Below are 16835 nucleotides of genomic sequence, written 5' to 3'. Positions count from 1 at the left end.
ATTTTGGCATACAGGTTGATTCTAGGGTGTAGAGGTTCGATAAGAAGGGATTTTTCGAAATTCCACTTCCAAGGGGGTGAAATATTTTTTATTAAAAATACCGGTGAGTTTTTCGGAATAAATCTTAAAACACGTATATTCTATTTTGTTGTTTTACATATTTTAAGATTTTTTAAAAATTTATTGTGTTTAGGGTGTTTCATAAAATATGACCATTGAGTAATCACGATTCTGCTTAAACTGTTTGACGTTTAAATCTGATTTTTGGCAAACGGATTGACTCTGGGGTGTAGAGGTTCGATAAGGAGGGGTTTCTCGAATCTCACATTCCAAGAGGGTGAAAACGCCTCTCAAATATTACAATATTTGTTATTTAAAAAACGGTTAGTCTTTCGGTTAAATCAAGCCTATATCGTCACTTTTTAATGTTTTTAAACGTTCATATAGAGTTCTAATCAGTGTCGATATGACATTACGACAATAGTTAGCAAAGCCACCTCGTAATATTAAAAAATAGCATCATAAAGCAATGATAGTTGAAAAAATTACAAATTGTTGATGGCAAGTTCATTTCGCTCTTAAAAATTAACCAAGGCATGTGTTGACATAAGTCAAAAAATAAAATGCTCAGGAGACATAGCTGATCGAAAAATAATGCTTTAAGAAAAGTTACTCAAGAAATTATTGCGAGGGTGTTTTAAAGTTAAGGTAAAAACAACCCTTCAATTAACCCTGTAACTCGAACAGTAATACTGTTCAGAAAAACAGATTTATATACAGTTTACTAAAAACTCATGAAAATAGGGCTAAAAATAAAAAAAAATATAACACTTTAAATTTGACGAAAGAATTTTCCATTGCGTTTTTTTTGCATCTGAGTCTATAACTCAATATTTATATAAAAAATAGTAATAATTTTCATAGAAAAAAAAATACGTTCATTTTTCAATCAATTGTTATAAATTATTGTATGTCGCATACAAGATACAAGCCTAAGGACAACCATAAAGTGACGGACTTAGAACGCTTCACATGCCGAAGAAGGAAGCGCATTGTCTTGCAGAGAGTCTAATTGACTGAAAATTCCCATTTAATCTGCACAATCTTCATTCAGAAATAGACCATTTTAAAACAAAACGCCACAAAGTTTGAAATATAGGCAAAAATAGCTTTAAGATTTTTTTGTTTAGTGTTACCTAAGTATTAGTGTTTTCTGTGGAGACTGTGACTCAATAAATAGTATGTGAGCTTGCTACTCGAGACGAGATCAGGCGAATAGCCCAACAGTATAATATTAAAACTATTTTTAGGTATAGAACTACTCTAGGAAGAAACAAGACAAAAACAATGCAAAAGAAGACAAAAAAAATGCTTTTTTGCTTAAATTTTGAGAACCACTGGATCTTTTCTGGATTTTCTTTCATGTAAATTTAATATACTACCTCTGTTGCCATATTATCAAGAAACTATATTTTTTATTGATGCAGAAATATACTACCAGTTAAAATACTTGCACTAATTTCTGGGACACCCTGTATAAGCTAGTAGTCTTAGAATTTAGTTTAATTCACATATGAAAACTAATGATGATACGTGGTACATCTGATCGAAAATGACTGTTGTAAAAAATTTCAAAATTAAAGAATTTATTAAGTCAGTCCAAGTAGATATTTTATTTCATAAAAATCATCGTTGCTGGCACTTAAAACTGTTGGAAATGGGTAATAATTCAACTACTGGTTGGAGATTTCGATAAATGATTGAGTCAATGCAGTATAAAATGCGACAATGTAAAGAAATTAGGGCGAAAGAGATAATCTTCGGTGCTGATACAGCCACTTTCCAGTCTAAACCCGTAGAATAATCAAAACGTGGGCCCGATTAACCGGGCTTAATTTTGCTCGCCGATTTGGCGCAATTGCATTTTCCGAACTATCAACTGCGGACTATGGCGACATCGAATTTACAGTCACCCAGTAGGGATGGCCAATACGAAACGATATTTTAAAAATATCGATACTTGATATATCTTTTGTATCGAAATCATTAATATTATGCACATTGGGAATATCGAACTGTTTAGGAATATCGAAAGATGCGTACAATTTATCTTAAATAGGAACTATTTAAGAATCCTTCATCAATTCGAAGTTAAAGAATTCGTGGCCAAAGAATGCCTAGACAAGCTGAACAAATTAGGCAAAGGAAATGAAGTCCTCCTACTCTGAGTGCCAGCTCACCAATGGATAGAATGCAATGAAAAAGCAAACGAACTAGCTAGAAAAAGAGCGAACACTTCACTAACAAGGCCAGAACCGTTCTGCTTCTTAAGTGGAAACTCACTTGGAACGCAAGAACCTAGAAGACTCCATCAGTAGCCTGGAATGGGAATCCTCCAACGGTCTAAGACAATAAGAACAATCTTCGAATTGTCACGAGGTTTTTACCAGGACACTGTCTCCTCAACGAACGCCTCAGTAGATTGAAGCTAAAAAACATGGCCGAATTCAGATTCAAATTATTTTTCTAAATTCGCAGACTTACAAATGTGTGCTAAAATTTTTAATACAACCCAAGCCGCATTTGGACGTCTGGACAACGTTGTGTCACGCGACCAAACGTTGGGGAGCAACGTCGGCACAACCTCGTGCCAACCCTAGTCTGCACTAGTTTGGAGAATAATTTTTGGGTCGAAACGACGTTGGATACCTACGTTGGCTAGCAGCCTAATTTAGTTCAAACTGCAACGTTGTTTAAAGTCCTAATTTACAGAAATACATAACTATAATAATATGGCGTCTAAGTCGCGTTTTATCCTAAATTGGGATAATTATAGTAAAAATATTCTTTTTATGATTTAGTTAGAGACATATGCCAGATGGCAGTAAAGGAAAACAAAATAGAAGTATTTAAGTGTGAAGGATGTTTGAAAACATAATTATTGAAACACTTTAACCAACTCTGTAACTCGTTACTCAAGGCATAAAAGTTAAACGCAAACAACTTTATTGATAAATGTATTGTTTCTACTTTGAAAAATACTAATGGGCCTTAAAATTAAAGAAGTTTTAAAAAATTTCTTGAAATTTTTTTTTAGTAAAATGAGAATAATTTATTTGCAGTCGAAAAAAAATTGTTTCCGCGTGTTGTTTAGGGTCAAATATTTCAAGTTAATATATTCAAAAAGCAGGAATTGCTATTTTAGGAACGAAACATTTTCTTATTCAACAACATGGCGGCTTTCACTTGGTTGTTTTGGAGATTAAGATGGAGTAGTTCGAGTAGTCGCATACTGGACTAATAAAGTCGGAGTTCTGCCTTAACAGGTAGTATACTAGTCGCAAGATTGCCTGATTTAGTCATCCTAGAGTCTAGCTTGTGCCGCCCTCTATATTCTAAATAAACGAGGGAGTGGATAAAGTATCGGTAATATGTCGATGTATATTTAAATTTTGTTTTATATGTGCCTTTCTTACGTCCCATTTTAATTAAGTTTTTTTTATAGAAACGAAAACAGCACTGAACTGTCTGACTGAACAGAACAATGAAGTGAAAATTTAAGATTTAAGGTTATGGTTCAATACAGTTGTAAAAAGGTAGTGACTCGACGTCCTACCAACGTAAGAATAAGGAAATCTAAACATCGTTGGAATTAGTAAAACAGACGACGTTTGCATAACGTTGGAATAGGTCCTGAAAGTGACGTCGGAAAACTCTTTATTGCCCAACATTGAACTACGTTGTCCGAATCACCTAAAGATCGCTTAAGCAAAAAAGGTTACAAGACAACGTTTATTCGACGTCGCAGAAGCTTTTACTTTGTTGAAGAACTAGCTCAACGTCGGCACAACGTTACAACAACGTTTACATTTATTTTAATACCCAAGGTACGGAGCTAACTATTTTTTGTAACTAATCCAACGTTGTGTTTAGTAAACATGTGGTCGCAAGTCGTGAAAATGCTACTTGGGAAATTTTGATTTTATAATATCGATAGTATTGTACATCTCTAGCGCCTAGTGGAAGCTCTACAATTGGTTGCCTGCGCTTGAAGTGATCAAGTCCTAGAACAATAGACACTAACTTTGTCAGATTAAATTAGTTTCAGATCGGGATAAGCCTATCAAATGCGATAATAATGCGATTTATTGAAGCAACATCAGCGCATATAATCGTTCTTATTACATCTAATTAAAAATTAGATATCATAAATTAATTTTTTTATTAAACTAAATCTAAACTATTTAACAAAACACATTATTTAAGGTTAAGGCTTGATTAAAGTTTGCGGAGCTTCAGCATTTGCCATAAAATAGCGTAGTAATTTGTTACAAAACCATATATATTATACCGTGCTGGCAAATGTTACTTTTGGGTCGGCATTTAGATGTGTGGAAGTAAATCGCATAGGGATCTTATTAAGTCGGAGTGAGAGAAATGCGACCGACCGACGTGACGCGCGACGGTGTGCTGTTGCGGCGTTGCCGATACGCCTTTCCCTATCAAGTAAAGTAAAATCACGATCGCAAACTGCTTATTTTTAAAAAACTTTTTTTTCAAAAGATAACTAGATAAAATCATTAGACATGTTTCTGAGCATCTGAAATGGAATTAGAAGGATATCGTTAGGGTGTCATTTTTTTATAACGAGAAAACGTCAGTAATCATGATAATTTAAACACTCAACTTTTTAACACATAACAGGCCATAACTCAAGAACCACTTTAGATATTGAAACTTTTTTTTATTTTCAAGATCGGATATTTTACAATATGTTTACATAGAAAAATTCGATAAGGTTGTTTTTTCCATTCAAAAATTGTAAACAATCCATCCATTTACTTTTAGAGCATAGCAATTTTCAGCAATCGTGTAATTTTTTTATTGATAAAGATTTTCACTTACTGTCTACAAAGCAAATACAGCAGAAATATTAACAAAGTTCTTGAAAAAACTACAATCTATTAATTCTAAATGATTTCGAGATAGCGCGACCACTATCGAACACCCACTCATTTCCACTTATTTTTACCAAAAATGCAAGTGTTTCTAGCTTGCACTTAAAAAAATTCAAGCTATAGGGAAAATTACAACGACTCGTTAATAAATAAACAAAATCGTGAAGCTGAACGCATGACGTACACCTTTCCCTAGAACTTTAAGTACTGACAGAGGTAATAACTTTCTTCGGGTTCTTGTTATTATCGATTCTAAACCGTCCTAGAACTCTGCAGCGCATGCGCAAACAAAATAATGTCTTCGTATTTCCTTCTGCGCATACGCATGACAGTTCTAGGACGGTTCAGAATCGGTAATAAGAGAAACACGAAGTAAGCTATTGATTGGGTCGACCGGTCAACTGCGACTAATCTGCTATATCCCCTTCCACGTCTCTTAGCGATGTGCACAGTTTCTCGGTTTATTTCATACGTTTGGCAACGTGTGCCAGTTTTATATAAAACGTTAAACGGCGAACGCTTATTTTGCTACTTTTTCGGACTAGTAAAATGGACTCTTAACTGATTTATATTTACCAGAACTTTTATAGCGTTACACCAATAACTTATTAATATCTTAAGTACCGATTTCTCGCAGCCATATTACCAGACGTTAAATGATGAATAGCCCAACCGGTATAATTACACGAAGACAGGACGAAATGAGGCAAATTAATTACAGTAGGAGTTCGTCTTCGGCGCGGTTACCAAGATTTCTGCACGCCATAACTCGTCTAATTAGTTCTCGGGACTTTTAACGCGCATAATTTAAGGAAAGATGATTTGCACTTTCCAATCAGCGTAATCGAAATGAAGGATTTAAAGTTATCTCAATTAAACTTCAAGGTTTTGTCTCTGATATAACTAAAAAAAAATTGAGTGTGCACTATGTTAATATTGAAGGATTTGAACGATACATATATTTTTTTTCTGAATGCTTTTTATAAACTTCCATCAGCAGTTTACCATTAAATGAAGAAGTACGTTTCTAGGATTGGGGGTTAAAAATTAATTATTAAATAACATTATTATCACCAAAAGAATATATTAAAAGCAAATTATAACGAGAAAACTTTCCTGGACTGGGTCCTTTCGAACTGGATGGCATGTGTCCATCAGCCGTTTACCATTAGCTGAAGAAGTACGTTTCTTGGATTGGGGGTTAAAAATTAATTATTAAATAACATTATTATCACCAAAAGATTATATTAAAAGCAAATTATAACGAGAAAACTTTCCTGGACTGGGTCCATTCGAAACTGGATGGATGGTCCATCAGCAGTTTACCTATAGCTGAAGAAGTACGTTTCTTGGATTGGGGGTTAAAATTAATTATTAAATAAACAATATTATCACCAAAGTTATATTAAAAGCAAATTAAATCGAGAAAACTTCCTTGGACTGGAGCCTTTTGAACTGGATGGCATGTATCCATCAGCAGTTACCATTCAGCTGAAGAAGTACGTTTCTTGGATTCGGGCGTTAAAAATTAATTATAAATAACATTATATCACCAAAGAATATATTAAAGCAAATTATAACGAGAAAACTTCCTGACTGGGTCCTTTCGAACTGGATGGCATGTGTCTACAGCAGTTTACCATTAGCTGAGAAGTTACGTTTCTTGATTGGCGTAAAAATAATTATTAAATAACATTATATACTCACCAAAGATTATATTAAAAGCAAATTATAACGAAAAACTTTCCTGGACGGGTCCTTTTTAACTGGATGACATATGTCCATCAGCAGTTTACCATAGCTGAAGAAGTACGTTTCTTGGATTGGGGTTAAAAATTAATTATTAAATAACATTATTATCACAAAAGAATATTATTAAAAGCAATTATAACAGAAAACTTTCTTGGACTGGGTCCTTTCGAACTGGATTGCATGTGTCCATCAGCCGTTTACACATTAGCTGAAGAAGTACGTGTCTTGGATTGGGGGTTAAAAATTAATTATTAAATAACATTATTAGCACCAAAAGATTATATTAAAAGCAAATTATAACGAGAAAATTGACCTGGAATGGTCCTCTTCCGAACTGGATGCCATGTGTCCATCAGCAGTTACCATTAGACTGAAGAAGTACGTTTCTTGGATTGGAGGGTTAAAACATTAATTACCTTAAATAACATTATATATCACCAAAAAGTATATTAAAAGCAAATTATAATCGAAGAAAATTTCCTGATGGTCCTTTCGAACGGATGGCATGTGTCCATCAGCAGTTTACCATAGCTGAAGAATACGTTTCTTGGATTGGGGGTTAAAAATTAATTATTAAATAAGCATATTATCACAAAAAGATTATAACATAAAAAGCCAAATTATAACGAGAAAACTTTCCTGGACTGGTCCTTTCGAACGGATGGCATGTGTCCATCAGCAGTGTACCATTAACTGAAGAATTTACGTTTCTGGGATTGGGGGTTAAAAATAATTAGTTAAATAACATATTATCACCAAAAGAATATATTAAAAGCAAATTTATAACGAAAAAACTGTCCTGACTGGGTCCTTTTGAACTGGATTGCATGTGTCCATCAGCTGTTACCAATAGCTGAAGAAGTACGTTTCTTGGTTTGAGGGGTAAAAATTAATTATTAAATAAGCTAATTATATCACCAAAAGAATATATTAAAAGCAAATTATAACGAGAAAACTTTCCTGGACTGGCGCCTTTCGAACGATTGCATGTGTCCATGGGCAGTTTACCATGAGCTGAAGAAGTTACGTTTCTTGGATTAGGGGTTTAAAAATTAGAATTTTAATAACATATTATCACCAAAAGGAATATATTAAAAGCAAATTATAACGAGAAAACTTTCCTGGACGGATGGCATGGAACTGGCGAACTGGCGAACTGGATGGCATGTGTCCATCAGCAGTTGACCATTAGCTGAAGAAGTACGTTTCTGGAGGGGTTTGGCGGCTAAAAAACTTAAATTATTAAATAACATTATTATCACCAAAAGAACTATATAAAGCAAATTATAACGAGGAAACTTTCCTGGACTGGTCCTTTCGAACTGGATGGCATGTGTCCACCACCAGTTTATCATTAGCTGAAAAAGTTACGATTCTTCGGTTGGAGGTTATAAATTCATTATAAATAACATTATATCACCAAAAGAATATATTAAAAAGCAAATTATAACGAGAAAACTTTCCTGACTGGGTCTGCGAAACTGGATGGCATGTGTCCATCAGCCGTTTACCATTAGCTGAAGAAGGACGTTTCTTGGATTGGGGTTAAAAATAATTATTAAAAACATTATTATCACCAAAAGAATATATTTAAAAGCAAATTATAACGAGACAAACTTTCCTGGACTGGGCCCATTTGAACTGGATGGCATGTGTCTATCAGCAGTTTACATTAGCTGAAGAAGTACGTTTCTTGGATTGCGGGTTAAAAATTTAATTATTAAAGTAACATTATTATCACAAAAGATTATATTAAAAGCCAAATTATAACGAGAAAACTTTCCTGGACTGGGTGCTTTCGAACTGGATTGCATGTGTCCATCAGCCGTTTACCAATACTTAGCTGAAGAAGTACGTTTCTTGGATTGGGGTTAAAAATAAATAGTAGAATAACATTTATCACCAAAAAGAATATATTTAAAAGGGCAATTTTTTTATAAGAAGAAAACTTTCCTGGACTGGGTCTTTCGAACTAGGATGCATGTGTCCATCAGCCGTTTACCATTAGCTGAAGAAGTACGTTTCTTGAGTGGGGGTTAAAAATTTTAAAAAAAAAAAAAAAAAAAAAAAAAAAAAAAAAAAATATATTAAAAGCAAAATTATAACGAGAAAACTTTTCCTGGACTGGGTCCTTCGGAACTGGATGCCATGTGTCCATCAGCAGTTTACCATTAGCTGAAGAAGTACGTTTCTTGGATTGGGGTTTAAAAAATTAAGTTATTAAAATAACATATTATCACCAAAAGATTATATTGGTAAAAGCAAATTATAACGAGAAAACTTTCCGGACTGGTCCTTTCGAACTGGAATGCATGTGTCCATCAGCAGTTTACCATTAGCTGAAGAGTACGTTTTATTGATTAAGTGGTTAAAAAATTAAATTATGAAATAACATTATTATCACAAAAGAATATTAAAAAGCAAATTAAACGAGAAACTTGTCCTGGACTGAGTCCTTTCGAACTGGATGCATGTGTCCATCAGCGTTTACCATTAGCTGAAGAAGTTGACGTTTCTTGGATTGGGCGTAAAAATTAATGGATAAAAAACATATATCACCAAAAGAATATATAAAAGCAAATTTATAACGAGAAAACTTTCTGACTGGGTCCATTCGAACTGGATTGCATGTATCCATCAGCCGCTTTAGCATTAGCTGAAAAAGTACGTTTCTTGGATTGGGGTTAAAAATAATTACTTAAAACATATTATTACCACCACAAAGGAGATATATTGATAAAGCGAATTCTAACGAGAAAACTTTTGTGGACTGGGCCCTTTTGAACTGGATGGCATTGTCCATCAGCAGTTTACCATTTAGCTGAAGAAGCTACGTCTTGATTGGGCGTTAAAATTTATTATTAAAATAACATTATTATCACCAAAAAATATACTAAAAAGCAATATAACGAGAAAACTTTCCTGGACTGGGTCCATTCGAACTGGATGGCATGTGTCCATCAGCAGTTACCATTAGCTGAAGAAGTACGTTTCTTGGATTGGGGGTTAAAAATTAATATTTAAAAAACATTTTTTTTTTTTAAATTATAATATATTAAAGCAATTATAACTAGAAAACTTTCTTGAACTGGGTCCTTTTGAACTGGATGCATGTGTCCATCAGCAGTTTACCCATAGCTGAAGAAAAGTACGTTTCTTGGATTGGGGGTTAAAAATTAATTATTAAATAACCCTTATTATGTACCGAAAAGAAATATTAAAAGCAAATTATAAAGAGAAACTTTCCTGGACTTGGCCTTTTTGAACTGGATGGTATGTGTCTATCAGCAGTTTTACCATTAGCTGAAGGAAGTTATTTACTTGGATTGGGGTAAAAAAATTAATAATTAAATAACATTATTTACACTAAAAGAAAGTATATTAAATTTTTTTTTTTTATAACGAGAAAACTTTCCTGGACTGGGTCCTTTCGAACTGGATGCCATGTGTCCATCAGCAGTTTCCATTAGCTGAAGAAGTACGTTTCTTGGATTCGGGGGTTAAAAATTAAGTTATTAAAATAACATTATTATCACCCAAAAAAAATACTAGAAAGCAAAGTTATAACGACAAAACTTTCTTGGACTGGGTCCTTCCGAACTGCAGTCCTTCGCATGTGTCCATCAGCAGTTACATTAGCTTAAGAAGTACGTTTCTTGGATTTGGGGTTTAAAAATTAAATACTTAATATAACAATATTATCACCAAAAGAACTGATATTAAAAGCCAAATTATAACGAGAAACTTTCCTGAACTGGGCCCTTTCGAACTCGATGGCAAGTGTCCATCAGGCCAGTTTACGCATTAGCTGAAGAAGGTAGCGTTTCTGGATTTGGGGGTTAAAAAATTAATTGATTAAATAACATTAATTATCACAAAAGAATATATTAAAAGCAAATTATAACGAGAAAAACTTTCTGGACTGGTTCCTTTCGAACGGTGATGGCATGTGTCCATCAACAGTTTACCAATAGCTGAAGTACGTTTCTTGCATTGGGGGTTAAAAATTAATAATTAAATAACATTATTACCACCAAAAGAATATATTAAAAAAGCAAATTCTAACGAGAAAAACTTTCCTGGACATGGGTTTTTTTTTCCCTTCGAACTGGATGGCATGTTCCATCAGCAGTTTACCTTTAGCTGAAGAAGTACGTTTCTTGGAGTGGGGTGTTAAAAAATTATAATTAAATAACATTATTACTACCAATATGAATATATTAAAAGCGAATAATAACGAGAAGAGAACTTTCTTGGACTGGGCCTTTTTGAACTGATGGCATGTTCCATCAGCAATTTACCATTAGCTGAAGAAGTACGTTCTTGACATGGGTTAAAAATTAAATTATTAAATAACATTATTATCACCAAAAGAATATACAAAGCGAATATAAACGAGAAAACTTTCCTGGACTGGCCTTTTTTGAACTGGATGGCATGTGTCCATCAGCCGTTACCATTACCTGAAGAAGTACGTTTCTTGGATTGGGTACAATTAATAAGTAAATAACATTATTTCACCAAAAGAATATATTAAAAAGCAGAATTATAAGCGAGAAAGCTTTCCTGAACTGGGTCCTTTCGAACTGGATGCATGTGTCCATCAGCAGTGTTACCATTAGCTGAAGAATACGATTTCTTGGATTGCGGGGTAAAAATTAATAATTAAATAACATTATTACCACAAAAGAAGTATATTAAAAGCAAATTATAACGAGAAAACTTTCCTGACTGGGTCCTTTCGAACTGGATGCATGTGTCCATCAGCAGTTTACAATTAGCTGAAGAAGTACTTTCTCGAGTTGGGGGTTAAAAAACTAATTATTTAAATAACATTATTATCACCAAAGAATATATTAAAAAGCAAATTATAACAAGAAAACCTTTTTTTGGGCGCTTGTGCACCCTATATTTATTTTTCCTGGACTGTGTCCTTTTAAACTGGATGACATGTGTCCATCAGCAGTTTACCATTAGCTGAAGAAGTACGTTTCTTGATGGGGTTACAAAATTAATAAGTAAATAACATTATTATCACCAAAAGGATATATTAAAGCAATTATAATCGAGAAAAGCTTTCCAGAACTGGGTCGCTTCGAACTGCGATGGCATGTTGTCCATCGCAATTTAACCATTAGCTGAAGAAGTACGTTTCTTGGATTGGGGTTTAAAAATTATTTATTAAATAACATTATTATCACAAAAGAATATACTAAAGCCGACATTATACAAGAAAATAAAAAAGAGAAAACTTCCTGGACTGGGTCCTCTTAAACTGGAGGGGCATGTGTCTATCAGCAGTACCATTAGCTGAAGAAGTAAAATTATTAATTTAATAAAAATTAAAAATTAATAGATTAAATAACATTATTACCACCAAAAGAATATATTAAAAGCAAATATAACGAGAAAACTTTCCGGACTGGGTCCTTTCGAACTGGATGCATGTGTCCATCAGCAGTTTACAATAAGCTGAAGAAGAACGTTTCTGGATTGGGTTAAAAAAATTATTAAATAACATTATTATCACCAAAAAAAGAATATATTAAAAGCAAATTATAACGAGAAAACTTCCTGGACATGGTATCCCCACTCGTCCTTCCGCGCCTGCCGCCCCCATTTCAAAACTCATGACATGTTCCATCAGCAGATTTTACCCATTTATGCTGAAGAATACCCGCGTTCTCTTGATTTGGCTGGTCGTTACATCAAAGATTATATAAGTACTATTATAACACCGATTATTATCACACAATGAGAATCTATATTAAAAGAATATTATAACGAGAATAAGTCTTTCTCTTGAACTGGTCCCTTATCTGAAGATTCTCCGGGATGCCAGTGCTCCGTCATCCAGCAAGTTACTCATTAGCTGAAGACGAAGTACGTTTTCTTGGTATGGGTTAAAAAGATTTAATCTGCTAATTAAATAACTATTTATTTACTCACCCAAATGATGTGCAATTATTAAAAGCCATAATTTTTAATCGAGAATACCAACTTCCGCAGACTGCTTGGGTCCTTTACGACTTTGGAGTGACATCGTTTGTCCCGATCAGCCAGTTACTCTATTAGCTGAAGTGAAGTACGTGCTTTCTTCGTGAACTTTGCGGGACCCGTTAAAAAATTAATTATTAAATAACAATTTTATACCATGATACGAGAACATATATGAAAAAGCAAATTTATAACGAGAAAACTTCTCTGGAATGGATCCTTTCAAACTGGATGACATGTGTCCATAGCAGTTACTTATTCAAAACTTCTAGTTATAGCTGAAGAAAGTACTCGTTGCTCTGTATTCGATGGATTGTAGTAATGAGTGTAGAAGCTAATGCAAACACCATTATGGTGACTACCCTATTATATTCTGAAGATTCTCGTTGAAAACCTCATTTACACGAGCCCCAGAGAACGATATCTAATGATTTGAGGGCTAGTTATTCGTTCAAAATACAATACTCCTTATTATGAAAGGAAGCTGGTCTATCTTGGTCCATGGAAAACGCCTGACTAACCAGGTGTCGTCCGATTATGATGTTTGGTATCAACCTGCATATGTTGCGCACACATGCGCGGCACCCGTCGGCGTTCTTTCTCGCTCTCCGCTAACCGTTCCATAAAAAATATTCCCTTCTTAGACTGCGATATTCACTTTTCAACCACTATGCACCAATAACCCTGTAATAACCCCTATTTAATCAATAGTTACTGCCAACGCAATTACAGTGGCAACATGTATTATTCGTAAGTGTCGTTACATATCCAGTTTGTATATCTTAGTTACCGAAAAATTACAAAGAAAAACAAATAAATTAGGATATTTACCTCTATACCGTAATCAATCGGCAGGTCTCCTTCTAATGCACGCAAAAGATTTATTGGACGAAAGCACCTCTTCCGTGTAGGTACTAACTTATTCCAAATGATGCGTTGATGCGACTTTATAACTGCGAGGACTTCTTTATGGAAATGAAAGACACTTTCAGCCCAAGCGAACCATCGACTTCATAGACTACTATAAGTAACGACTACGATACCAGTTTAGCAGGTATTTAATCCGAGTCATCTATTTAACTCACAGTGAATTACCAATAAGATAAGGAGAAGTGTATACGCAAGGGAAGGAATAAGATATTGGAAAAGTTACGTTGAAAGCAGTGCCGTCGCGTAGTTAAATACTTTGGAGCTTTATAAATATTATTACAGTAAAAAAGATCCCAAAAACTACGAGTATATTTACTAGTTATAAATAAATTCACAGTCAAATGTAATTTTTTTTTCTCCACATGTTATAATTACATTTTTCAATCAAAATCTATTTCTTGATCAAAGTTTCTATTTTTAAGAACGCCATACTTATTTTTATATCAACGAATTAATGTCAAAGTTATAATTTTGTCCGAGTTTTTGGCATTGAAATCAAATCTAAAAACATCTGTTTCTGAAAATATTAAATTGACCAGCTTATCAATGTCATTTTCACGGTCCTCACAAATTTATTTTTAAATTAACGTTACTATTAGTTTTTGATGAAAATATTTACTGTTGTGCCGTTTGCCAAATTGTTTAAAAATATGAAAAACATTTTTAGACGGTTTCTTAACTGTGTATATTTTACGAGTTTTCCTTTAATAATATTTATAGGAATGTTTCGGATTGTAGAAAATTATACGGGGTGTCCCAAGATTTCGTGGCCATCGCAAAACAATTTCCGATGCACGTGTTAAACTTTGAGTGACAATCTTTTTTTCAATTTAATATCTTAGTAATCAATTAATTTATTAACAGTAGTCACTAACACTCACAGTAGAAATATTTAAATTTAAAGAAGCAGCTACCCGCTACAAATCGAAATAAGTAGAAATAAATTTGAAAGTGGCATAATATGCTTACCAATCAAACTTACTTCTTTGACTGCAGTCAAGTGTAATGAAGGACCTATATTGTCACGTTCTCGTTCAAAATAGTTTATCAGAAAAGCTACAAGCTCTTTGCTTCGAATGTTTAAATGCTTCTGCCTATTTTCAACACACTATTTCAAGAAATGCAATAAAAAAAACTCGAAAATTTAGTTCTTAAAAGAACTCTTTGTGCTTAAAAGTACAATTTTCAAAATAAGACTATAAAAATCGGCAAGAAAACGAGAATTACTCCCAAAGATTCAACAACACAATATGAATGGTCTAATAAAAACACATATAACAAATTATAGTTTGAAAAACGTTTTGATAATCATTTTTTTATAACTTTTTTTTTTTTTTTATTTTGAAAATTTGACAATAAAAAAAAAAAAAAAAAAAAAAAAAAAAAAAAAAAAATACAAAAAAATCTGATTGGAACGCCATCTGGCAATAACTAGTAGCAACTTTCTAACCTAAAAAATTAATTGCACTACCACCTAGCGCCCGAGGCTGGAACTATTTATTTGAAATTTCGTGGAAACGGTGGAACCCCTTTTGGCTATTTCACTTTCCGGCCCCTGAATATTATACAAAATAGATGACCATAGATAAAAGAAAATAATCTTCTATTAAGAAAGATATGAAACTTAATAGTAAAATTTGGGTCAAAGCGCCCCCCGTGTTTTTAATAGAGACTACGTTTAACCCACCGCCTTCGCCTTTTCTTGCCTGTAAATATTTTTTATGTTTATATTGATTTCAAAAGGATTTAGTTTAAAGTTACACTGATAATTAGTATATCAGAGTAACACTTTAATAAAACATAAGAATATATATATATTTTACAGTTTATTAAGTATAAATTTTGACTACAAGGTAGAAAGTAAATCACAATATTTGATAAACCTTATAAGTATACCATTTTACAGTTAATAAATAATAAAACTATTTCTGACTATGATATTTAAAATTTAGATAGATAGAATATTAAAACACATACCGGTATTTGCAGACGCAGGCCCAAATTCAATAAAAACCAAAATTTTTCCTGCGAAAATCGGGCTTTTTTCACAGAAAAGGTATTTTTTGATTTATCAACAATCATTGTCAAGTTGACAATATACAGGGTGTTTTCTAATTAGTCTAAAAAATTGTGGTGTAATTCCTCATGTGTTCTTAAAACAGTTTTTATATAACCATCCTTTCTGATCTTTCTGACGCCGTTTTTTTCTTTGATCAAACCATTACTCGTGGCGATTTTTACCAAGAGACCTTTTTACGCAAAAAACGTGGTAAATTTATATTTTTTACTCGATAGTTTTTTTATACAGGCCGAAAAGTTATTACACTTCAACCCAGCTAAAAAAATATGTAGATGGCGCCCTCTACAAGTATGAGTCATATTGACATCAAAATCAAATTTCTCAATTCAAAAAACTCCCAGACACCAATTTTCATCCAAATATTTACGTTACTTCAGAAATTATTTCGAAAAAATCGAAATAAAAATGAAACTTCTACACCCTGTATCTAGGAAACTAAGCATTTTAGGACATACATTTATAGGAACTTTTTACTTATTTTTATCTGCAGAATATGTTTCCGGACCACCCTGTATATTAGATATCAAGGAAGGATTTCAAGACACAGAATCAAGGATGAACTGATAAAACCAGAATAATTTCATATCTTTAAACGACAACAATGTTTTTGAAGGGTTTATAACTAGTAAAATTTAAATATTAACGATTCATTCAAATCTTTTTATAAAATGCTTTTTCCTATAGTTTTTTAACATTTTCTGACACAAACACTGAGTTTCTTTCAAAAATAAGGCGCTGTTAACCCTCCTCAAGCGTATGACTTACCTTTTTCTGTCAGAACCACAAGATTCATCCGCACCATCAGTAACTTTAACACCTTCAATCAAACTAAACGACACTAGCCTTATTTCCAGTTCCGATTACCATAAACCGACACCCCATTCCTTTCCTACTAAAACCCCGACTTAAAATCCAGACTTTCATTCAAAAAAGTGCCGAGGGAAAAGTTGCTGGTCCAGGAAGCGACTGTGACGTGTTTGCTGGCCGCGGTGCCAAGTCGGCAGCATGTCCTGCCCCGGTCCCGCACGAATACTGCATCAGCAAGGCTAGCCGGGACGCAAGCAGGATGCCGCCTGGCTCCGCCAGCGCCCTCCGTGGCGGTCCTGAGAGTCCCGGAG

The 16835-nt window shown here is 33.6% G+C and overlaps 1 protein-coding gene across 2 annotated transcripts in view; it reads right to left on the bottom strand.

Moving 5' to 3' along the window:
* The window catches only part of LOC115886382 (inactive dipeptidyl peptidase 10), a 99117-nt gene extending 82387 nt beyond the window's left edge, over positions 1-16730 (bottom strand). For both annotated transcript variants that reach the window (XM_030905497.1, XM_030905498.1), the window contains exon 1: positions 16483-16730. The gene's annotated coding sequence lies outside the window, so the exon portion shown is untranslated. The remainder of the gene's footprint in view (positions 1-16482) is intronic.
* Between the last annotated feature and the right edge of the window lie 105 nt (positions 16731-16835).

The sequence above is a fragment of the Sitophilus oryzae genome, unplaced genomic scaffold (genome assembly GCF_002938485.1).
Source record: "Sitophilus oryzae breed Bouriz unplaced genomic scaffold, Soryzae_2.0 scaffold_488_pilon_pilon, whole genome shotgun sequence".
NCBI classification, from domain to species: Eukaryota; Metazoa; Arthropoda; class Insecta; order Coleoptera; family Curculionidae; genus Sitophilus; species Sitophilus oryzae.
This window is presented reverse-complemented; position numbering and strand designations above follow the sequence as displayed.